The sequence below is a fragment of the Gadus morhua genome, chromosome 7 (assembly GCF_902167405.1).
Source record: "Gadus morhua chromosome 7, gadMor3.0, whole genome shotgun sequence".
NCBI classification, from domain to species: Eukaryota; Metazoa; Chordata; class Actinopteri; order Gadiformes; family Gadidae; genus Gadus; species Gadus morhua.
In genome coordinates, this window is record NC_044054.1 from 7,138,409 (window position 1) to 7,162,345 (window position 23,937).

Below are 23,937 nucleotides of genomic sequence, written 5' to 3' on the forward strand. Positions count from 1 at the left end.
CTTCATAGTACCCTCACTCGCGAACAAGACCCCGAGGTACTTGAACTCCTTCACTTGGGCTAAGGACTCATTTCCTACCCGGAGTAAGCAATCCACCGGTTTCCTGCTAAGAGTCATGGCCTCAGATTTAGCGGTGCTGATCCTCATCCCAGCCGCTTCACACTCGGCCGCCAGCCGATCCAGTGAGTGCTGAAGGTCACAGGCCGATGATCCAATGAGGACCACATCATCTGCAAAAAGCAGTGACGAGATCCTCAGACCACCGAACTGCAACCCCTCCCCACCACGACTACGCCTCGATATCCTGTCCATGTATATCACAAACAGGATTGGTGACAAGGCGCAGCCCTGGCGGAGACCAGCACCCACTGAGAACGAAACTGACTGGCTTCCTAATCACATCCATGATGTGGTTGAAAGTGACAGGTAAAAACTAATGAGTTGGGTTTCTGAGATTATCAGTGTTGGGGATATGTTGGGTAATCTTAATTGAATTTCTTGTTGAATGATGATTTCAGCTGCTGATCCATGGTGTGTCCACACAAAAGGCAGCCACAGCCACTATGAGGGATGGAAGACTTCGCTGATCACCAAGCAGAGGAAGAAACAACCACCTCAAGCTCCCTTGTTTTCCACCACATACGCTCGCGCATACGAGGACCCTCTCCCTGTCAAAAAGGAGAAGCACCATGACCTCATGACAATGCTAGCCTACATGCCAGCGGAGGCCAAATCATTTAATGAAAAATTAGAATGTGAAGAGTAGAAAGCATCCCCAGACTCGCGATCTGATATATAATAATAATTATTATTATGATAATATTTATAATTATAATAATATAGGTATGCATAATAATAATAAAATTATAGGTATTTATTTATGTATAATAATAATAATAATAATAATAATAATAATAATATAGGTATTTATGTATGGATCTGGATGTATGTATTTATTTATTAAATGAATGAATGGTGTGAGTATTTATGCGCTCTCTAAGTGAGGTTGGTGTTAAATAAAAAGAATGAAAGAATGAAGTCGTTATTTTCTTGAAGGCTCTGTTACTGTATTAAAACTAAGATAAAGGAATTAGATCTCCAGTGGTTTGAATTGATATGATGAATTGGACTTATACTGTTATTCCACATTAACTGGACATATACCGTTCTTCCACATTCCATAAATGTAAATTGCTGTAACTGTTTGTTTTTAAGATTGACACTGAAAAATGTTATCTCAATAGAATTGGGAAGCTTTTGTTGTCTATCTTCAAGTAAAAAGACATATATTATATAATGTTCACAGGCCAAATAATAAAAAAAAGTTATTATTTGAAATTTGAAAATATGGACTTATATTGTTCTTCGTCTCAAGCACTCAATTGTCAAGGGCACATTTCGATTAAAACTCGCCTTCCTTCCTTTGGACGACTAAATTTGCATTAAATTTACTTATTTCCCTGTCCTAAGTCATGTTTAGGGATACACAGTTGAACATCCTTTTATTTATTTTAAACAAAAACGACCACGTCAACCGGATTACATGACTCCTCTTGCGTTTGAAACAAGTGTTTCAATCGTCCCGACAGCGACTACCGACACTTAAACCTTTTTTACCTCTAAACTTCAAAAATCGGACATTGCACAATTTAACACAGGTTTAAGTACTAATTCATCTGTTGTATAGTCATATTATTATGGCATGAAACAAAAAACACAACTATTTATTACGAAACAACTACCGCAGGAAGGAGTTAGCTCTCTCGAAAACAGGTTTGGGGGTTAAAATTTGAACGGTGGGACGTCATTACACGAAATTTCGTGGGGTTGGTCAGTCTTGCGTGCTGAATGTAGTGATGAAATTTGACGTGAAAGATTTGGTTTTCGAGGAAATCGCTGTGTTTCAATCGACCCAGCTCTCCCCTAACTAAAAGAGCCATCTTTGACTGTCTTAAAAAAAAAACTAAAAAGTAGTACTTTTCTAAGTTAAGACAGTCAAAGATGTCTCTTAGTTCTTCAGTTGTAACAACTGCAGTTGGTCAAGGACTTTAGTTTACATGCAAGTTTCTTAATAAATACATTTGAAATCAATCATTAACTTTAGTTTTCATTCTTACATTACAGTAATGGCATGTAATGTTTTAATGGTATGATGTCATGTTTGTAAATATTACTGTACATTGTGAATATTGCACTGAAGCTTGATATGAAGGAAATCGTGAAGAAAATCGCAATTCGATCTTTTCCTGAAATCGTTCAGCCCTAGAACTTTCACAAATGCCCGAAGGCGCTTGATTTTAAATTACATAGGGAAATACAGACTTATGAACTATGAAAGATTACAAGCCAATCGCAAGGACCACAACACTGTAATTGTTTGTGTTAGCCAGATCCATATGCTAACGGCTAGATCCCATAAAGACACGTTAGCCTTGTGGTTTTACTGTCGTGTAAATGAAAAAAATACTCCATGACATGTAATAATTCAGCAATTATCGGCTTCTCACCTGTCCAGCAGGAAAAATGCCACACAAGCATCGGCTTTTAGACCTTTCTCATCCTTCAGTTGCCGCCAACATTGGAAAGCAGCTCCTAGGATTACTCTTGATTTTTGTTTTTCTCTTTCAGTGTTTTTATTATCAATTGCTCTCTCAAAAATAGTTTTCCTTCCGTTTGCTGGTGGTGGTAGTGCTGGTGGCGGCGTCTTGTCTACCATGGAAATTGTCTTCAAGTGCTAGGTCCAAATGTGGATTAGCTAGTCAGCTAGCTCCAGTAGCTACCGCAGGATAACAACAAACAGAAGCTTGCTCTGGGTCATGAGCTTTGAGTACGTGCACGAAGGGGTCACGCGTGCAGTATGACCATTTGATTGACGTACTTACTGTCCAATACCACTCGGTGGGTCTGGAAGTAATTGGCTGGAGTTATTCGAGCCCTGCCCAACCGTTCCACAGATGTTTGACTTGTTTAATTTTCATGCCAGTGGCTGTAAGTGGGTTATGATAAGGATTTCATGTAATTTTGCAAAAATTGCCAAAAAAGAGAATTCCATACCCCACCTTTAAAGGACATATTCAAAAAAATTAAAATTACTTCCGTGTAAAATAGACTTGGCTATGCTATTGAATATAGGCTCTCTGGAAAATGACCCAGAACTTGTTGGCCCATTCGTTTTGGTCCCTTCTCTCAAACAATAGTCATTAATTTTTGCTGTATTGTATTTTGTTTGCATGGCACGGCAAGATAATGCATTTCTCTAGAAATATTTAACTAGCCTAGGCTTACACTGCAGCATCTAACCTTACATTTACATTTTCAGGTTTAATTAACTATCACAAGCAAATAAAAAGGTGAACTTAATGTATCACGTTTCATTCTATGTATTTAGGTTGTATCCCTGTTATATAAAGTAAATCAATTTGATTGTAGGATAATTATCTTTTTTTATTACCTTTTGCTCAAAACTTGCAGAGGGACAATTTACGTGAGCACGCACGCACATGCACACACACTCAATGTCTTAATCTCAGTGACGTCGGGTCAAGCTCCACGCTGGTTGGCTATCGCGGCTAAGCGTCACGCGTAGGCGCGTCATTACGTGCGTATGCCACGTCTAACGCCACTAACGTGCCGCTTTAACGCGTCTACGCGCCGCTTTAACGCGTCTACGCGCCTACACCAATGGTTCCCTATGCAAAAATGCCGATTATCAACGCCAACGTGCGTGCAGTGTGGCCTTACCTTTAGCCTACGGCGGCAGCGGAAATCTGCTCAATCCTCAATGTGGACTGAGTACCCGCCCCTCAATGTGGACTGAGTGCATGCCCCTCAATGTGGGCTCCGTCTGCGGGCTGCAGTCAGGGGCTTCTCGCTTTTACACCAAAGAGTATTACTAGCTTGTTTAGATCTAATAACACTCAATGGTTTCTCTATCCCTCCTCATCAATCTGAGGAGGAAGCAACAGCCAATCTCTTGTGCCCCGTACGTGCGCTTGCCTGTTATGTGAAGCGCACGGAGGCTCTGCGCAAATCTCAACAGTTATTTGTGCATTAGAGAACATTCCCAGGGCATCCCCCTGACGAAACGACGGCTGTCACATTGGCTGTGTGAAGCTATCACACAGGCTTATGTGTCAGCGGGGGCAGAGCCGCCTGAGACTATCAGAGTTCACTCGACTAGAGGATTAGCAGCCTCGTGGGCTTCCCCATGCTCTTTTATTAGGTTTTACCTAAGAGACATGTCGCGCCTCTCTATGACACACTCAGTACTAGGTGCTTTGTCAGAGTGAGTGTCATTGTGTGACTAATTCCCTTGCATATTAACACAATGTGACGTGGAGTCATATATTCATGCTGAGTGCTCTTTTGTCTTATCAGACACATTAGAGTTGCTCGTTGAAGACTTGCCGTTAGACGCATGACGTATGACGTATGTTATGCTACGTCTGACGTATTATACTGGGCGCGTATGTAGCTGCGTTTCTGGTACTGATCGGGACCAATGAGGTATAGACCACATCATGCTTCGCGCTTTAACCCAATAGCGATAACCTCAAAAGGCGAAGACTATACGACATAGAATGTTAGTTACGTCTTATAACATTTACATTTAGGGCATATAGCACACGCTTTTATCCAAAGCGACTTACATCAGTTAATACACACATTGACACACCGACGGCAGAGTCAACCATGCAAGGCGACAGCTCGAACTAGCAACCTTTCGGTTACAAGACAACTGCTCTACCTCCTGAGCTAAGCCGACCCCGTAACGTCTAGATTCTATAAGTATATGCGCAGCCTTTTAAGTGCAGACTTATATGTGTGGACTGCGGACGTGATTAAGGCCCACGCTGTTGGTGGGCGGGGATTACAAATTTTTCAGTGCTACGGCTCGCGCCTAGGGAAAACCCAATAGCGATAGCCTTAAAAGGCGAAGCCTATACTCTATAGAATTGTTTTATGCATGCTGAAAATTGTATAACTTTGTCACATATAACCAGAAGTATTAGTTTGGATTTCTATGAATGCTTTTATCTATGTGCCTTTTGACTTTGTTATTGTATGACGACCAGGTTATATGCTTATTATTGTATTGTTGACAATGACTTGTATTTTCTATGAGACCCACCTAGGTGAATGCCGTTTCAGTATTAGGGGAACGCGTTGTGGTTTATCTCCACTATGGAGTTTTTCCGCTTCGGTCGGTGGTGTTTGATTTTTTTCCTACTTTGACTATGTTTTCGGTGTGGTTAATGGTGTTTATGGCTTAAAATCATATAGTATGGTCATCTGAGATGACTAAGGAGGGATTGTTACGTATTTTAAGCACATAAGCTGCCCCCACATAGCCACTAGGAAGCAGGATCGAATACATAAGCTGCAATAACTACTCCAGCCACAGATGGCAGCACCTATAGACAGGCAAGGTGGGTGGAGCTAATACGTCACACCGGCCACGCCTACTCCACATAGGCCACGCCCACTTGACCCTAACCAGCGTGGCTGTGAGATTGGAGTTCAAAATGAACATCATGCAAAATGAACATCATGGTTGACAACACCCAGCAACAGTTCCAGCCCTTCCCCACATACCTTGGCGTGGAACTTGTCGCTGATACGGCGTCTATCCGGCACCACATGGGGTGCCTCCACACAGATGCTGCGCATTTCCACCGAGGCCGTGGTGTTCTAAAGCACAGAATACTGTGCCCCGGTGTGGTGCCATAGGCCCCACGTCCACAAACTGGACACTGCGCTAAACACCGCCCTACGGACTGTACAGATGCCTACGAGACACTCTAACCAACCATCTGCCCGTCCTCGGAGGAATCGCCCCTGCAGAAGCCAGGCGAGAAGGAGCGATGCTGGCTCTTGCCCGAAAGGCGCAGGCGAGTGAATCGCACCTTCTCCACAAAACCACCACCGAGACACCTCAGCAAATGCACCTCAAGTCCCGGCGCCCCTTTGCAATAGACGCCCAAGAAAATACCAGGAGGCGACATGGAGGGAGCAGTGGAGGTCAGCGGAACCTTCTCGCCTACAACATTACATCAAAGATCCCACAGACGTTCCTGTCCAGCACCTACCCCGAACGCAGTGGACACCCCTTTAACCGCCTGAGGACATGTGTGGGACGCTTCGGGGTAGCAATGCTGAAGTGGGGCAACACAGACAGTGCCTAATGCGAGTCTGGAGACCCCATACAAACTGTGGACACATCCTAACCAACACCGGCCCCCGAACGGCGAGCGTGGTCTAAGGACATACGACAGAAGAAGATCACTGTCTGGTTCTGGCCACACAATTCGTTCTATTATCATCTGAAACTTGAATTATAAAATCATGACCATGCAACTCCTGTACATGGTCTGTAGGCACGACAGCTTACCTCTGGGTCCAGCTCTGCCTCTGCAGATCTGAGGAACAGGACAGATGCCAGTTCAGGCCGCTCTTTTAACACTTTCAGGATGCGAGTGTCCTTTAGCCGCAACTGCACCATTTGCCTCTCTCGTCTGACAATTACCTTTAGAAAGGAGATGGCACCAGAAACAATATTTAGCCGCATACTCTATCCAAGAACACTTTTACTGTACGTGTAAATAGCTGATTGGGCATTCTCATACCCCATGATGGAGGATTTGTTGTGACAACAACCTCCTTTTGTTCTCTGTAAGAGTGGGAAGGTCCCAGCTGAGGGCCAAGTTGTTCACCTGGTCTACATTTTCGGAGGTCAGGACAGTCTGGCTTTCAAGCTGTTAGAAAGCAGTTCTAATTGTATACAACACCGGTCAACAATTACCAAACACATAGGCAGATGAAAAGAGGCAGAACAAATTCAATTGTTAGACTTGCAAGGCTGACAATCTCCACAATGTCCAAATCTGGGCAAACTTCTAACTGCAGCATCTATGGCCCCCCATGTCCTTGCTGGCCAGCAGAGGGAAAAGGCACTGGCCCATCCCAGTCAAAAGTGGACCCCGATTTAGGAAAGGATGTCCGATTATTCTCCCTGCCAGGCGGAACAGATCCCCCTGGAGCAATGGCAAGGAGGTGGATGGACCAAGTGGTCTGCCGCTCCAGTGAACAGGATTGTTTTCCCACCACTGTAGTCTTAAGGAGATAAACCAAGAACTGAGCTATCAGCACATCCTTATATCTGCATATATTGAGAAACGTTACATAAACTTAACATTGTTACCAAGGTGTAAATGTAGGCCTGTTTGGACCTTATTCAGTCTCCTGTCATATATAAAACAATGCAAAATTCTTGAGGAGTGCACCTTTTAGGTGTGTTACTAGTTGTAGTAGATGTACCATAATGTGCATGTTTTGCTCATTAAGGGGAGGCTAACTTGTGGTAAACAGGTGGTATATAGGAAAGGTAGTCGCATGTGAGGATGCATACATGCTTTTTACACACTGTGGCGACCCGGCCCCAGGAATGTCTCTCTCACGCCGAAATCAACACACGCCAAGTCGTTCAAAGCCCGGTAGGGCGTTTATTCATTAAATAAAAAAACCTGCGTGGTCGGTGCCCAACGCGGGAAAAGCAAAAATCATACGTGCGACTCCGTGAGCCACGGTGGTGTCCAGGGGAATTGTCTCTCCGGCGGGCCGGTCTCGTCCCTGGAGGGGGAGGTCACTCTCGTCGGTGAGGCCGTCCTGGTGGTGCGCGCCTTGTCGCCGTGCGTCGTCCTGGCGTTATATCCACGAGTCTGCCCGTCCGTAACGGGTCCTGGAGGTAATCCGCTCAGCTTGGTCTCCCGGTCTCCTTCCCTGGGAGAGCAACAAACAGCCTTTTAAAGGGTACCTGATCTTCTGCCGCAGGTGTTCTCCATTACCTTGATTGAGGTTACGCAAGGGCTGCTCTTTGGCTCCGGCTGGTGGATATCGGCGGTATACGCCATCCAACACCTCTCCCTCTGGCCGCCTGGCGGGTTAGGGGTTTGGGGCCGGGTTGCCACAATACCCTTGAGTTGGACTTCAAAAGGACGGGTCCAATCAACATTAGGCTGCTTATAGAAGCCGATAATTGCTCTTCTCGGTCCTCTTCTGTGACGAGCATGTCCAAAAGTCAACCTTAGGGTTGGCTTCTGGTCGGCATCTTTGAGCAATAAAGGTACGGCCACACTGAACGCGTTACGCGCATTAGAGGCGTAGAAAATTGTCATTTTTGCACAGGGAACCATTGGTTTAGGCGCGTAGATGCGTTACACATGTTAAAGCAGCGTTTTAGGCACCTCAATAATATAATAACCTAAATAAAATAATAAATAACTGCATTCACACCAAACGCGACAGGGCGACAAGGTCCCACACAAAGTGAACGTAGAGACGGGCGGTCGAGCGGTCCCCCTCCCAGTCGTATTCATTTGGGTTTTATTTTTATTTGCTACAGGTAATCAACATGAGATTAAAGGTTGGAGCCTAGGCCATTGCAAATCATAGGCTAGATTCACCTGAAATTATTCAAATGGATGCGTACAACTTACCACATTGAATAATATTTGTATATTTATTTTTGACTTGACCCCATGTTCGTAGGAGCTTGCTGGCACCACATCTATGGGGGTAAAAAGCATGATGATACATGATATTTTTTATACAATATGCAGAATCTGTCCACTTACGTATTAACACGGACGGCTATTTTTTGCCAGCACGCCACCCTAGCCATATTATGAGCAACCGTGTTCCCCTAGGCTGTGATTTGAACTTCCCTCGTAGGAGTTCATAATAATACACTGCTTGCCTTGGGTGAAATACACCGCTCTCGCTCGATTCATTTTGCATAAGGGTGAGTCAAATGACGCGATAAACGCCCCTTTTATGTGAACGCGCATTGAACCTAAAGCGGAAAACCTGGTTCAACTAATTTAATCTAAAGTGAGCGTTGTGGTACCATTTAACTCTGATTGCGAGTTGCGTCTCTGTTGAGCCAGGCTTTCCCAAGAAAGCCTGGGTATGTTCAGCGGTATACCCCCCTGGCCTCGCTGCGGTAGCCCCTCGCAGGCTAAAAAAAAGATTGAATGGCCAGCTCCAAAACAGTCTGCGCAGTCATATGCTCCTTAGCTACTGCTTTTGACCTAAGCACATAAGTCGGGGTCATTTTCAAAGCCGCCAGCTTGCTCAAGGCTTCTGTATGGAAATGAGATTTTTCGTGCTCCCGAAACTTTTCACCTGCCTTCCGCCAATTGCCAAACCCTCCTTTAATGAAGTTGCCCGCATTAATTATCCCGCCTGCCCTGACAAGCTTTTTCTCTATTGCAGAGCAGCACACGAAGCATAACGCGGTGTCGGTTTCCCTCACGTAGTGTAGCCACGTCCACTGGCCAAACCAACCAACCTTAAATGACCGGCTAAATATCTCACTTGACCGATGGAAGTGAAACTCCTTTGGCTGGCATGGCTCTTCACCAACAGAATTACTAGTTCTTGTGACTGCCGGCAGTTGCACGTTAGCCAAAGCAAAGATATTAGGATTGACCGGACGGGGGTTAGCATCATTGTTGCCGGCGCATTCTATATTAGACTCGACCGGAGGGCACCATTAGCACCATTGTTGCCGGCACCGTCTTGCAGCAATAGCGTCTGTGAACATGAACTCTCTTCCTCAGGGGTGCTGGGGAGACAGCGGGCTGCTGACAGGGAATCGGATGACAAAAATCTGAAATACATCTTTTCGGCGACATGTTGCACGACATGTTGCACACAAGCTTGACTTTTTGAATTTTCCCGCCACGCATAGCATTGTTCTGCGTTGTGCGTCATAGCCTACGTCAGCCTACAGACAATGTTCTAAATAAAATGAAATGATAATATGATAAATATCAGAAAGAGGGTGGATTTCAATAATTTAATGAAAAATCATGTATGATTAGTAGAAATGTGAATATTTTGTTGGCATGTTGATTAACGGTAAGTGCCCCTAAAATGTCTGGTTGTGCCCCTAAAAGTTGCAGTTAGAGGCTACAGTGCTACTGAAAAAAGTTAGTCTGGAGCAGGGCTTGAAAACGAAATATTTCGTTCCGCTCCGAACGGAACCGGTATATTTAACGTTCTCGTTCTTGCGTTCCGCCACCAACATATCGTTCCTGAACCGGTTCGGAACGTACAATAACGTTCGTTCTTAACATTCCGGCAGTGTTATTGGGCATAGTCTATTTTTGAGGTCGATAAAAGGGTGACCAGATGTGTCGCTTTGTGCGGGACAGTCCCGTATTTCCATTACTTTGTAAACGTCCCACAAATTAAGACGTTGTCCCGCATTGTTATTAGGGCTGGCCCGAATTATTCGAATATTCAAATACTCGTTGGGAAAATTAGTATTTAAAGCTTAAATCAGTATTCGGAGCTTCGTTGTTTCACGTAGGGCCTACGTGACGTTACTTTACTTTATAACAACATTAGCGGGATCTCGGGAGGAAAATAAATGCTTAGTGAAATGCTAACCTTAGCTTAGTTGTTTGTTTACGTTCGCTGTATAGCGCCGGCGCCGCACAAATCAACTGTGACTGGCTTGCTGCAGAGCGTCTTGCGAATACCCGGCCAATATAATGAATATAATATGGACACATAAGACAATCAATATTCGGTATTTGTTATGGATTTATTGTACAAATTCCCTGAAAAGATGCACGTTCCAGAATGAATAGAAAAGCTCCCGCAAGGGCAGAGATGGCAGAGGACAGCTGATTTGGCACGGAACAACAGCTGTTTGCTTCCAAGGGGAAAACTAAGTAACTCCAACTTACTTAGGCCTACTAATTAACGTTCAAAAGCTATTAAATCTTCAACAAAATATGCAGATACTGTCAAAATCGGTTCCAGGGAGTATATAGGGATTTTTGATTGTGTATTTTTCTGGAATGAGTATTCGAATATTCGCTCGGAAAAACCACGGGCCAGCCCTAATTGTTATTGATAGTCAGACTCGATTTTTGAAATAAGTGTTTTATAATCTGCCATTTATCAAATAGCTGTGTGTAGTAGGCCTGCAGCGGATTCGAATTGTATCCGAATCCGTTCGGTTCGTTTACCACAGTTCGGAGCATTCTGGAGATCCGCGGATTTCGGTTTCATGAAGGCATTGCCTTATGTAGCGTATTTTGCCTACTGTAGCCTACGTCCGATACAAAGGGTGTTTAGGACCCAGCGGAATGCATTCTCTCCAGTGCTGCCCGAGCCAATGAGACTTTTCCCGCCCCTCCCTTCAGCCTGTCAGCGTTCAAAACAAACTGGGCTTTAAACTTTAAGCGGTCCATGAAAATGTATGAATGGAAAAGATGAATGGAAATGACAATAAGAGGAAATTTGAGGAAGCACCAGCCTCATTAAAGTCAGCCGTGTGGGATCATTTCGGTTTTAGTGTGGAGTGCGATGATCAGGGGAAAAAGACAGTTGACAAGCAAAGGACAGTATGCAAACACTGTTTCTCGTCCTTCGTTTACTCCTCGGGTAGCACTTCGAATATGGCAGGACACCTTCGCCGCAGCCACCCAACTATTAATGTGAGTGGAACAGCTAGAAAAGATCTGGGCTCATCTTCAAAGACCATTCAAACCTAATCCGAACCGTATCCGAAACCGAGGCCCAAAACGGTTATCTGAACCGAACCGTGGACACACTGATCCGTTTCACCACTAGTGTGTAGACAGCAGTGTGGGCTGTCATCAGGGAGCGGGCGGTCTGTCTGATAATTTCAATAAAATTTGGACGCGGACGCAGGTTCAGGGCACGCCCACCAACAAGAAACAATGCAAAGGCGGTATATAGTGGACTCGGTTAATTTAGCTCACGTTACCTTTGTCGAAGATAGAGCTCAGTGCAACTGTTGCTTCCAAATCGCCTCTCGCCAGGGTGGTGGTGGGAATTTGTGACAACTGAGCTTAGCGGGCGGCGAAGTGCAACCAGAAATATTTTTATTTTTTCATGAAATGCTTTTGAGAAATTTTATAGGCTATATAGAGAACGAAAAAAAACGTTATTAACCGGTTTTGGGGATTTCAGAATAACGTTTCTGTTCCGGAACAGTTGAAGACCATTTGGTTTTCGTTTCCGTTCCTCGTAAAATTCCGTTCGTTTTCGGTTTTCGTTCCTTGAACCGGTTCGGAGCCCTGGTCTGGAGCCCTGTAGGACTAAGACCTGTGCCACAAAAATGTATAGTATCAGCCCAAATGTAGTTGGTAGCCCGTTTAGAACTACAGAGTAGCAATTTAATTTGACTGTTTATTTAAGACGCTACACTGTCATAAATATGCAGAGACTTATTTTAGCCAGCTAGTAGCCTATCCTAGCCCTACAGCCAGCTAGTAGGGCTACAGGATGAAAAAGGCTGCGTCTTTAAATTTAAACTTTATTTTGGTGTAATTTTATTTGAAGAGGCTTGCATAAACTCTATTGACCGTTGCTATGAACAAGAAACATGTTTCCTGAATGTTTCAATCAGGTCACGATGCAATCTTTAATGTGGTGCGTGATGGCTACCTTGCATAAATGACTGAGATGTTCTTTGATGAAGACAGCCTATTCAAGAGTCTACCACACTATTTTCCACTCCTACAACATGTATACCTACCGTTGTTGATCATTCAAAGTAGAAGAGTAATAGAGTGGAATAAAAAGGTGTGAACTTTCTAAGGTTGCCACTATTTTATATGGCTCATAAAATGAGTCGAAGCAGTGTGAAGAAATTATGTATATATACAGGTGCTGGTCAAATTATTAGAATATCATGAAAAAGTTGATTTATTTCAGTAATTATATTCATGTCAGCAGTCTTCCCCATGATTGTGTGTCATACAGAATCAAAACGAGAGACCATTTAAAGGCTTTTCCAGGTGTTTTGAGTTAGTTAGCTAATTAGAGTGTGGCACCAGGTGTCTTCAATATCTGACCTTTTCACCATATTCTAATTTTCTGAGATGTTGAATTTAGGGTTTTCATTGGTTGTCAGCTATAATCATCTTCTTTTTGGCAAAAAAACACTTATAATGTATCAGTCTGTTTGGAATGAATGTATACATTCTACAGGTTTGACTTTCTAAATGGAATTAATGAAATAAATCAACTTTTTCATGATATTCTAATAATATGACCAGCACCTGTATATGTATTTATGAATAGATATAGATATAGAGACAGTATGCATATAATGATTATAATCTCTTGACATTAGCAACATGTATACAGAATATATATTTTTTTAAATAAATACGGTTCTGGCTGGAAAAAACACAAAAAATAGGCTTTAATCATTGTTTCCATAATATTAAATTAAACTATAAGTATTATAAGTCCCCAGATCTTTTTTTTTTTTCACGAAATGGGGTGTGCACAGAACCATATGGTAATATACTGGTACCTGCAAAAACAAAGATAAGAGTTATGTATTTGGAAGCATCAACAAAACTTTGAGAGGGCAGATTGTGTTGTCAGCTACCAAAGGAGGTCATAACAAAAATATGTTATTGAGTAATTTTATGTCACGCTAATGTGTCAGTTTCATTATGGAGTTCTGTTTCCACGGCTGTACTAAAAGTGTTGCTGGAGGTATGGCATCATACCCTCTCTCTGTGGGACCTGCAGCTGGTGGTACGGCCCAGCGCCGCCGGCGGATGCTGCCATCATTTCTGAATCACATAATGAGAAATGTAAAAGTCAGTGAATGAAATTATTTTACAAAAGACATACAGAGGCTTATGTGACTACTGACCATCATTTGAGAGCTTACCATGGTGAAATTGCTCATGTGCCGTTTGTTTTGCTGCACTGGCACCTGCAAATATATCTGCAAAAGGGGCATACAATACATGTGACTTACCATTTCTTGCCAGTTGTGAGGACCATGCTACTGGAGCTCTCACATCAGGCGGGCGTGAAAGACGTAGATTCTTAGGTTCACCAGACTGCTCATCAGAGTCCGAGTCCATATACAGTGGATTTTGCCTGAATAAAAATCAATCCATTTTATATCAGGCCAAAGTCAAAATAAAATAATGCTGCTGTGACCTCCTTATTATTAATTATAATGAATAATAATAGATAACTAGTACAATTGTGAGGGGACGGAAGTAACTTTCAGTGCACATCACTTACTTTGTTTTTCTTTTTTCACGTTCTTTTTCCTCCTCAGATTCGATTTCAGTGGTTGCACACATGGTTGAGTTGTACTTGTGTTCTCCTCGTCTAGCTTCTTCATACGTTTCTGGAGAATGCAGAAGAAAGCAACAGCATTTTCCCATCTAGCTCTTAAGTCACTAGTACTTGAGAAGTTTCCAGTCAGCAAGCCCATTTCTCATTTCTGTCACACATCTGTCATACATCTAGTATACATCCAGGGTGTGATTTGCCGGTGGGGATGGTGGGGATTATCCCCCCCTCTGGTTTACACGTCCTACCCTCTGCTGAATTATTTTTATCCTCGGTGGGGATAAAAATTATCCCCCCCACCCAAAGTATTTTCACCATTACATCGTAATAATTAACCAAAATACACAGGGTCCGTCTTCATTTTGATTGTGCTGTGATTTTGATCTACCAGGAGCGAGTCAGAGGCGTCGCGTGTGAGCGCAGGCTGGATGACAACGGGATAATCTCTGCCGCCGCCGCTCTAAATCCATCAAACTGGCCATCTGATGAAGACGAGCGCATCCTCTAAGGCGATGAAAAACTTCTCGCCATACACAAAACTCTTGCTGTTGAGGCCGCAACCAGTCCCATACTCCTGAAGGAGTTCCATGAGTTTAAATGTCACGGTGTCACAGGAGAGAGCATGCGCAAAGTTCTCACCGCTGTCTCCACGCTCCTAGTGTCCACAGCCGAGTGTGAAAGAGGTTTCAGCGCCATGAACCACATTCTTACAGATGGCAGAAACAGAATGAATGTGTCCACACTGCACAATCTGCTTTTCATCTCTGTAAATGCACCAGATGTTGCCTCCTTCCCGGCCCGCAGATTTGCAGAGATGTTGTTGAAGCAGGGTCACCACGCTGCTATCGATCCGCCAACAGGAAAGCAAAAAAAAGAGGCTGAAGTGCGTCATCAGAGCAGACTGTTTTCGTAGTCTGACCTATGGTCTACCCGATTAACCCATAAAAAATTTAAAAAAACGTCTTGACAGCACATTGTGGTATTTCATATTTTCTGTTGAACTGATATCGGGAAAAAAATCTTTTTTTTTATTTGGCACATTTAAAAACAATATTAGCTATGAGAAAATATTTCTTCAAATGCAGTGGTTAAGTTCACGTTCAAAATAGGCCTACCGCCTACGTTATGAAGCCTAAGTATAAGGTTTAGATACAGAAGGTCACAAGATCAACTGTTTTCATAAGTTTTCACACTGTTGGTTATTACTACTGGTTATTTTTCCTGAAGAAAATGTCTCTCAAAATTATCCCCCCGTTTTTTTCACAAATCGCACCCTGTATACATCATATACATACATTTTGGCTGATGCAAAACCTATACATCTTATACTATACCTAAATGTATGTATATTATGTATGACAGAAATGAAAAATGGGCCACTTTCAAGAGTAAATTGTAGTGTGTATCATACAAGTTTTCCGTTAATTTTCATATGGGTTGTACTATACTCACGACATGTAATCAGTCACGCCGCTGTAGGTGATCCATGTGTTATCTGGCTCCATCCTTTGTTGAAGAGCTTTTGCAATTGTCAAACAGATCTGGATGCGCTACGAGGTTGCGCAAGTGGATCTGTTTGCGTCAGCAGAGACAACCCACTGCCCAGAGTGGTACTCACTCAGGGGGCAGGGGGGCAGTTTGGGCCTGGATGCTCTATCACAAGAGTGGCCGACGGGCTTGTTGTATGCTTTTCCTCCGATCCCTCTCATCCCTCAGGTTCTGCAGAGGACCAAGGAGGGCCAGCACACAGTCCTGCTGGTTGCCCCACGTTGGCCAGCGAGACCCTGGTTTTCAGATCTGCTCCAGCTACTGCAGTTGCCGAGCAGGGCAGACCTGCTGGCACAAGCAGGTGGGCAGATATGGCATCCGAACCCTGTCGCCCTGCGCCTTTGGATGTGGCCAGTACAGAGCCCGTCACTGAGCGTTTAGATGTGTCTGTTCTGGAGTCACTCAACAACGCTAGGGCTCCATCTACAAGAGCCAGCTATGCGCTTAGATGGAGAATTTTCTCAGGCTGGTGCCAGAGTATGGATATGGAGGTTTTGGAGGCGGATGCGTTTCAGCCCGCCTCTGCCTCACAGGCATAAAAGGAGACGTTGCTCACTTTGTGCCCAGTGAGGGCCTGGAGAGCTTACCTGACTGTGGAGGTGGGGCGGCGTCTGGCCTGCAGGGGGAGTATGGAGCACCGGGTCTGCTGGGGTGATGGGGTCTGATTGCGGACAGGTGTCTGCAATCTGACCCAATCAGGAAGTGTGTATTTATGTGCCTGCTTGTCTTTCAGTCAGGGGTTGAGAGAGAGAGAGAGGAGAAAGACGCTCTCTGCCAGCCAGAGAGAGCGTTGTAAGACCAGGAGACGGACGGATTGAACATTGAAACATTGTCCTTTTCTTCGTGTGTCTTTGAGTTTGTTTAATCGAAGTGGAAATAAACGGGAGGTCGCTCCATTTCCACAAAGAACTGTGTCCTGACTCCGTGAACCCGTTACACTGACCCAAACAACGCCACTAAGGGGAGCACACTCCCAACTTTTCGTCTACTACGGGGCAGCAAAGAGGGGCTTACCTCTTTCGAGCAGAGGCTGTCCCATTGGTTGGTAGATGTTATTTCCCATGCCTACAGAGCAAGCATCCCGCCTGGTATAAGGGCTCATTCAACCAGAAGTATGGAAACGTCCTGGCCTGCCCTCAGGGGAGTGCCAGCTGACGACATCTGTGCAGCGGCCTCATGGTCTACGCCATGCAAGTTCACAAGGTTTTATAGGGTGGATGTAACTCGCCCGGCTTCGATCGGCAATGCCGCCCTCATGTCCATGACCGAGCGAGGTTTTAACAATTAATTGTTCACAATTTTAACAATACGTTCCTCGCGACCATTCTGGTAGTAGTCATCCCTTTTTAGACCGTAGTGACGGTCAGTGTGAGGTCGATACAGATCGTAAGTTACGGATGCAACTATGGATCTGTGAGACCGAGGGATGACCGTCACTATCTTCTGTCGCTCAGAACAGCCTGAGGCAATCGAGGTAGGAGGACGAACCGGTAGCAATCCATGCTATTTACAAGCGTGGGACGTTCTGCTTCCGGAGGTCATGGGCATGACGATTTTGACATGGTTTCGGTGATCGGCAGAACGATGTACTCCTTCGTTTTTAGACTGTAGTGACGGTCATCCCTCAGTCTCAGAATCATAGTTACATCTGTAACTTATGATATTAACTATGTTCTTCTGACTTAACAGGGCTCCAGACTTATCTTTTTCACTAGGAGCACTGTGGCCCCTAACTGAAAATTTTAGGGGCACAACCAGAAATTTTAGGGGCACTTTTAATCAACATGCCAACATAATCACATTTCTACTAATTTTCACTATTACTAATAACTATTTTGATAATAGATGCAGAAATTACAATGTGCCGTTTCAAATTCAGTGTGATATTTTATTGTGATTCTCATCTATCCCAACGGTTTCCATGTTTGCGCATACATGCGTTCGACAAGTACGGAAGCGACAGTTTCACGGGAGTGCGCCCACTTGTTGTGCCGCTTGACAGGACGCTGAGCCTCCTCTCTGCCTGCTCGCCTCTCCATTGAGAATGCATTATCAGGCCCTACAAATGCCTCCCGTGTGAAAAGCCCTTTGCAAGCGTGACTTCACCGGTGTTGGCTAATTTAATCAGGAGCGGAGGAGTCAACTAAAACCGTCAACAGTGGATGATGTGCTTTTTTTTGCACAACAATCTAAAGCCTCGGTTCTCAAGTGGGGTCCCCGGACCCCCGGGGGTCCGCAGCGCGTTGCCAGGGGGTCCGTGAAGAACTTGTTGTTACAACATAAACATACCGGTATTTATGGGAAAAATGTTGGGCCTGTCGTCATTACTCCCGTCGGCGTAACGTTGAACCAATGAACACTCGGCTTTTACATTACGTCAAACTCCCTCAGGCTTTACCTTCACATTTCGCACCTCAATAACTAAATAAAAGCCAATTAAACCGGCGCATTGTTTTCATCCCTCCCCCTGCTTTAATTTTCGGCCAATAGTAACTCTGTTAACATTGCGTCAACCTGTCAACGCATGCTCGAGTCTGCCCTGCGTTCACACCAAAAGATGCAAAAAGATGCCGCGCAGCACGATCCCATTCAAAGTGAATGTAGAGACGCATTGCGGGTTTGCTGCCGGACCATTTGCTGCCGAGAAAACCGGCAGCAAAATTTGATTTGCGGCGCGGCAAGATTTGATTTGCAGCGCGTTCACTTATTTTGTGGCGCGTCAAATGCTGCTCGAGTTGAAATATTTCAACTTTTCGGCAGCAAACGCGTGATGACAGCCAATCAGCGTTCAACAGCGTTGCCAAAGCTGTGTTTTGCGTCCCCTTCAAAGCTGCATCCATATATGCATGGCATGCCGAGCAGGCGATTTGTTACGATGGACCATTGGTAACAGTAGGTAACGTGTTTACGTGGGTGAATAATTTAACAGTTTTGCACCACTTTACCATCTCTTGTAAACCAATCCTTGCAGACATTTGGAAATAAACATGTCCTCTGCCGTTGTCCCATGTCCATTGTGACAACATTGGGCAGTGTGTGTGTGTGTGTGTGTGTGTGTGTTGTTACGACCCGGCTCGAGGGAGGTAACATGAAGTCGACAAACAAGGATTAAATATACGAAAAACCGGGTTTATTGTTACAAAAGGTTAAACAGACTGGTGAATGAGGACCATGCTGCTGGCCCTGGCTAGAGACCGAGTGAGTGAAGCCTCCCAGGCTTTTAAGGCAACAACAGAGGTGCGTTCAGAGTCAGCGAACATAGGCGAACGTTCGCAACGAACGCGTTGACATTAAACAATTAATTTTGAACGATTTTTGAACACCGTTCTAAACAAACTTTAAACGAAAAAAAAATGGATTCGAAGGTCATGGTTTTAGCGGCAGCCTCCATGTTATTGGAAGAGTTTACCGAAGAGGGTTTAGAAGTGTTCGACCTCGTTGAAAGCCTACTGCAGACAACGAGTACGGAGAATTCAAGAATAGAGGGCTACGTCGCCGAAGTTGTACCCACTTACTGCGATATAACATTCAAATCGCATTTTAGGATGCAAAAATCAACAGTTGAAGTAAGGGTGTAGATAAGCTATATGAAACGTTTTATCTATTGCTTTCTGTTGTTAGATTTCAGCTTATTTCTAAACTGTTCGGACAGACTCTGCGTTGTGTATTTTCAGTCGTAGTAGTAATTCTTAAAGTCGAAATCAAAGCAGCTTGACAGGTTGGATTAGAGGGTTGAATAGATGGTTTATTCCAGGATGTACAGCGAGATACAGACTTAGGTTGAATAATCTATAGTGGACCTGGTGGTCGATGACTTGTTCCTTGGCTGTCGAAACCCTCTTCTCGTCGAACCAAAGGGTTGGGGCGAGTATAATACACAAAAGGGGATAGATGTATAACACGTGAACAGACGCACTCTCAGCCTTGATAAGGTATTTGGCCCTGGCTATGTCCCGGAGGCCAAGTTCAACCTACCTTGAGACATAACAATGGCAGAATGTTGGGGATAACACCTTGTATCAGTATGAGAGGCCCTGGCCTGTTCCTAGACTAGAAATGTGAACAATAAGAGAGACACTAAAATACACCAACATTCTACATTCCTCCCTCTTGATCATACTAAACATAGTTTAAAGATCACCCACAAAAAGAGAATTCAGTGTATTTTCTGGTGACCCATGAATAATTAACTAAATCAATGAAAGAAAGCATAAAAGGCAATAGGACAAGTAAATTCAAATCATACACAAGTAAACCAGGTGTAGGCCACTATAATAAAGAAAATAACAAACTCATTAGGTTACTCATGATTAAAACATTTTTAAAGAATCAAGAAAGTCAACTGTCGAGACACCTCCCTCTGCTTGGCACAACAACATCACAGACAATACTGCATGACTCAGTTGGTTTTGAGTAGCAGTTGCAACAGAGTTATTTTCCAGTTGATGGCCACCGCAGGTGTGATGGGGGATGAGGATGAAAGTTCGTAGTAGGGCGTCAGGACAAACACAGACACAGTTCAGTTCAAGGACTCCTCCCAAGGACTCAACTAGTGTCCGTGTCTCCTGGATCTCCCAGGTACGATGAAACATGAAACAAAGAAAAAGTGCAGTATCAGTCATGGGGGAGGCATTGTCACAGCCTCCAACAGTAATAATTATCAACTATGGTTTGTAATTGTCTTAATGATTCGATAAACAATAAAAAATGATCATACAAAAAATGAATCGCTTGATTCGGAAATGGTTATATCAGTAATCAGTAATCAGTCATCATAGTTCTCAATAAACCTTGTGTGAATGAATGAATGATTGAACCTTTGTTCAAAAATAAAACAAAACAAACAATGTTCTAAAGCTGAGCAGTTGCGTCAAGAAGGAACCAACATGAACTTAGATAGGCAGTGACAAAAGTCCTAGCATCTTTCGAAGACTAACCTCTTGTGAAAATAAAGGAATGAAAATAACAAACACTCAAACACTCCCTACTCTTCACCCCGTATCAGTTAGTTTGCGTGCCAAATCTAACGAGTGTCATTCCAAGTTGGTGTTATTCTTGGTTTCCAACACTGAATCGCACAGGCGGCTGAGTTCTTCAACACTCTTCGCCTGTAACTTCTTCAATCGTTCCCTCATTTTGTCTGAGCGGTTTTCTTCCCCTACTCTCTCGTTGGAGCGGTCACGGTACATCTTTCGAGGGGCTTTACATTCTCTTATCCAGTGTCCAATTTGTCCACAGTTGTGGCATGGTCGAGGTTCTTTCTGTCTGACTGGCTGGGGGAATCGTCCTCTGTCCCTTTTGGACTGGGGGAATCGTCCTCTGTCCCTGTTGGACTGGGGGAATCTTTCTCGTTCCCTGGCCATTTCCTTCTTCTCGTCAGCCAGGAATCGAATCCTGACTTCTTCATCTCGATCCACCTTTTCTCCGAACTCCTTGATCGCTGCCATTGTGCTGCTTTGGTTGTCCCAGCCGGGAAGCCTTGTCTTCACTCCCCTTCGGATCTCCGGCAGTACCTGCTGGATATACATGGTCTTCAAAGGCAAGTCCTGTGACTGGTCGATGTTGTCCATATCATATTCAGTTTGGCCTGAGTACAGCAAATAACATTCGAAGAAGCGCTCGTTGAACTGGTCCTGACCCTCGTCTTCCTTCTGCATACAACGAGTGATTGTTGTCCCATTGACTTGTGCCTTGGAGTGCTTTTGGATCCACGCCTTTATGGCCTCCCATCCCTTCTCTGGTCTCATTCCGTCTTCTCCAAGGGCATCTTCCACCTCGTATCGAATCTGGGTGCGCTCAGTGCTGCTCAGGTGTTTGAACAATATGGCAAGCCCATCGTAGGGGTGGAGTTCGTACAGAAGCATCAGTTGTTTCAGTTTCATCCATGGCTGTAGGCCTGCTCTCCTCCGGTGGTCGATTTCCGTACTCCATCTTTCGATGTCCTTCGGGCTGGAGGGTTCATAGAGGATTGTGCGTCCCTCTGCGCTTTCTATCTTCTTCAAGGGCCTGAGGTTAACTATTTCGTCTTTCTCATCTTTGGTCATCATGTGTGGTGTTGCTGCGCCTCCCATCACACTGCAGTGTGGTTGTTTGTTGTCATCAAATCCTCCAATGCGTGATTCATTCTTAGTCACTCTTCCAGGCCTCACCTCGGGGGGTTGTTGTGGGATCTGGATCGCATCATGATTAGCATAGTCAGGTGGGGCAGATGGATTTCCCTTCCGTGGCACGTGGGGGGTACTGCAGATGACCGGATCACTGTGTCTCGACTCCTGTAAACCACCAGGGAAGATGTATTCCCCATCTGGGCCACACAATGGCAGTTTGGGGTACATGCGACCATAGACTCCCAAGGTTCCTCCTCCTTTTCCTTGGTCACCCCCCCTTGGGGGCCCTGAGTCGAGGGGGCGGGCCGCTATCAGTCCTTCTCCGACTAGCGTCGTGTGTAGGTCTGTGAACATCCTCTGCTCTTTGTTCCGAGTCGCTTCATCCTTGAACAAACGAATTTCGTCGGCAAGCAGTTTGATTTGCTCTCTAATTTTTTTCAGAGCAGTTGTCTTTTCCAATTCATCTCTCTTTTTGTTACAGAGTCTCGCTAACTGAATAAAGATCAATCTCTCTAACCTCCACTTCAAAAACATCTTGTTCCTTTGGTTCAGATTGCTATCCTCTTCCTCCTCCTCTGCCTTCTTCCTGCCTTTACCTTTCGGCATTTTTTCTATCTTTTTCTATCTGTAAAGTAACTAAAACTAGCGACCAATCGCTGCTTAGAAAGAAACAAATAGACGCCTCCCACGGAGCTCGGTATGCCAACAACAGATGATGGCACACTTTTTCCCTCTTCGATTAAAAAAACAATACAGATGATTCCTCGGCGGGGATCAAAACAACATAGCACAAACAAAAAAACTCTAGCGATTCATGTAACCTCACCAGTGAATTCAATACAAATACGGTTTCACTCCTTGTCCGACAAGTCGTAAAACAAAAGCCCTGAGCAAACCAGACGTCTTAAGTTATATTCAGGACAAGTATCAACATTGACAAACTAGCACAGATGAACAAATCATTTGAATGACATGCTATTACAATATTCTAGGACTCAATCCCAGCTCAAAGGCCTTATTCAACAAACAATATTCTAGGACTCAAACCCAGACCAAAGGCCTTATTCAACAAACAATATTCTAGGACTCAAACCCAGACCAAAGGCCTTATTCAACAAACAATATTCTAGGACTCAAACCCAGACCAAAGGCCTTATTCAACAAACAATATTCTAGGACTCAATCCCAGACCAAAGGCCTTATTCAACAAACAATCAATAGTTTCATATGGCGTATATTCAGTGATTATTACACAAACTCTTAATCACTAATACAGGTCCTCACTTCGTCAAGCTCTTAATGACACAACTTCATTACTCAGCAAATGTAGTGCAGCCTAATAGTAAAACAAATAATAATAATCACAGTTATGTGTGTGTAGATTATTTTAAGATTACTTTCTTGTTCTTTTCCCTTGGTCGAGAGTGTGGAATGAGATTCAGTCACCGTTGATTCCCAAGTGGTGCATGGAGATGCGCTGGTTCAGCCGCGTTGTGGATGCGGGTCCCTCAGCAGGGCAGGCGTTGATCAGACGTTCCCAGGCAGGGCGCGCGCTCTTCTCGGTCACAGGGCAATCTTCAGAGGCAATCGTCTTCTCACTCCTCTCTCTTGAAGACGGTGTCACGGCACCAAATTTTAGATTTCAGCTTATTTCTAAACTGTTCGGACCGACTCTGCGTTGTGTATTTTCAGTCGTAGTAGTAATTCTTGAAGTCGAAATCAAAGCAGCTTGACAGGTTGGATTAGAGGGTTGAATAGATGGTTTATTCCAGGATGTACAGCGAGATACAGACTTAGGTTGAATAATCTATAGTGGACCTGGTGGTCGATGACTTGTTCCTTGGCTGTCGAAACCCTCTTCTCGTCGAACCAAAGGGTTGGGGCGAGTATAATACACAAAAGGGGATAGATGTATAACACGTGAACAGACGCACTCTCAGCCTTGATAAGGTATTTGGCCCTGGCTATGTCCCGGAGGCCAGGTTCAACCTACCTTGAGACATAACAATGGCAGAATGTTGGGGATAACACCTTGTATCAGTATGAGAGGCCCTGGCCTGTTCCTAGACTAGAAATGTGAACAATAAAAGAGACACTAAAATACACCAACATTCTACACTGTGTAGGA